The following is a 2,460-nucleotide window of genomic DNA, read 5'->3' on the forward strand; positions in this document are numbered from 1 at the left end:
TGGGTGGCACCATAGGTACAGCAAGAACCAGTTATGCCGGAGCTAACGCACTGTGCTCTTTGAGTCACTAGGCCGATAGCTCAAGAAGATGCCAGAGACTTAGTGTATCTTGTTTTCAGCAAGGCATCTGGAAAATTTATCATAATATCTGTGTTAGCCAGGCTTCTCCAGAGAAACAGAACCAATAGGATGTGTGTGCATGTGTGCGTGTGTGTGTGTAAAGAGATTCATTTTAAGGAATTGGCTCATACAATTAGGGAGGCTGACCAGCCCCAAGATCTGCAGCCAGCAAGCTAGAGACCCACAAGAGCCAATGGTGTAGTTCCAGCCCGAGTCTGAAAGCCTGAGAACCAGGAGAGCTGATGGTGTGGTTCCAGTCCAAAGGCTGGCAAGCTTGAGACCCAGGAAGAGCCCATGTTTCCGTTCGAGTCTGAAAGCAGGAAAAAGCCAGTGTCCCTGTTCAAAGGCAGTCAGGTAGCAGGAATCCTCTCTTCCTTGGGGGAGAGTCAGCCTTTTTGTTCTATTCCTGCCTTCACCTGATTGGATGAGGCCCACCCACACTAGGGAGGGCAATCTGCTTTACCCAGTCTACAGATTTAAACGTTAATATCATCCAAAAACACCCTCACAGACACACACAGAATTATGTTTGGCCAAATATCTGGGTGCCCCATGGCCTAGTCAAGTTGACACATAAAATTAATCATCACAGTATCCTTGTGGACAAGATATAGAAATAAGAGCTAAATGAGAATACAGTGTAGAATTTGTGGCCCATAGATGAGGAGTTTGTTGATGGACCAGTGTCAATATGGCAGGAGGCCTGTGGTAAAAGAATAACTTACACAGAGTCCATTTCAGTGTAATACGTGAATTACACACCTTATAACACTGGGTGCCTAAGAAGCAATAAGAGGCTCATTTATTGGGTGTAGATATTCTTCCCCTGGAAGAGGCATGGCTTACAAAGATGGTGTAGGTCACCATATTGCCCATCCCAGAGAAAGCTGGAGTAGGATGGGGTCTCAGGGCATCCTCCTCACAAAGTGTATGTGACCCAAACCGTTTACAGTGCTCCATCCTATGGAAATGTGTATAGTTAGGTGACAAAAGCCGGGACAGGATAGTATAATATCTTTTGTCTAAAAATATAAATCTATACATTTGTGTAAGTATAGAGTGTTATGAGCCTTGCTAATAGAGAAACTGGAAGGCAAGGGGGCTCTAAAGTAAGGAGTCTTCACTACTTGAATTTCTTTTATGCAACGTGCATGAATTAACGTCTTATGTATTAGCATTTCTTTGAATAAGATAGAGAAATATATTTGAAATTCCAGAAATTAGCATTTCACCAAATAAATATTGAAAGAGACAGAGGGAGAAGAAAAATCTAGAGGAAAAGGAACAGAAAGGAAGGAGGAGGGAAAGAGGGAGAAAAGGAGCAAAGGGAAGAAGGGAGTGGAGGAAGGGAGAGAAGGGGGAGGATGGGAAGGGTGGGAGAGAGAGAAAGAAAACGAAAGGAAGAAACAAAAGAAGACAAGGAGGACAAAGAGAGAGAGAGAAAAGAAAAGAAGGAGGGAGGGGAAAGAAAGGGAGAGAGAGGAAATTTCCCTAAACCTAGCTTCTCACTGGTTCCTCTCCTAATGCTGTTACTTCAGAAGTTGGAGGGGTTTTTCTTTAAGTTGCTCCTTCCTAGGACAGGGCAGAGGGGTAGGGGTCTAATTACTGTAACTTCAATGTCTCTACAAACTCAGGTGTGTAATAAATAACTTTCTTTCATTCGTTCTTCCTTCCTTCCTTCCTTCTTTTCTTTCTTTCTTTCCTTCTTTTTTGGAACAACTGAATCTCTGAATCTGAACCTCCATTTTCCCATGGTGGCAGAAAATATTACTTCAGTCATTCTTGGCTTCTTCAATCCTTCTCAGAGTTGTGCCACAGTCCTGGAATCTTACAGTGTCGAGGAATGGTGGAAAGCAAAGCAGGAGTTTGAGGCTGACCCTCAAGTCATAGGCTATAGGGCATCAGTGGACACAGCTTACCACAGATCACTGCCTAGAGGCCCATTGTCCTGTCTGCATGGGCCCTTTAGGTCCCTAGGTGTCTGCTGCTTCTGGGCTACAGATGGAACCCAGGAATTGTTTCCAGGGGTTCCTATGGTCCCATCTGCCACAAGACCTGTCCTTTTTCAAGCCATGCTGCCTCCCCAGGTATGTGGGCAGGGGAGGGCATCATGGGGGTTATCAGAAAGCAAGTCCAGGTTTCCAATTTTCTATGACCCAAAGACCACTTTTTCTTCTTCCTCCAACCACATGCTTTATCTTACTTAAAAAACAGTCTGATAAATCAAAACATTCTTATAACTAGAATATACTGATAGTACAAAATATCTTTTAACTCCTCTTGCAATTTAAGCTGAAATATTCACTCCCTGAACCTTGACTTTTGCCTCTACTTTTCAAG

Source organism: Equus asinus, chromosome X (assembly GCF_041296235.1).
Source record: "Equus asinus isolate D_3611 breed Donkey chromosome X, EquAss-T2T_v2, whole genome shotgun sequence".
In the NCBI taxonomy this organism is placed as follows: Eukaryota; Metazoa; Chordata; class Mammalia; order Perissodactyla; family Equidae; genus Equus; species Equus asinus.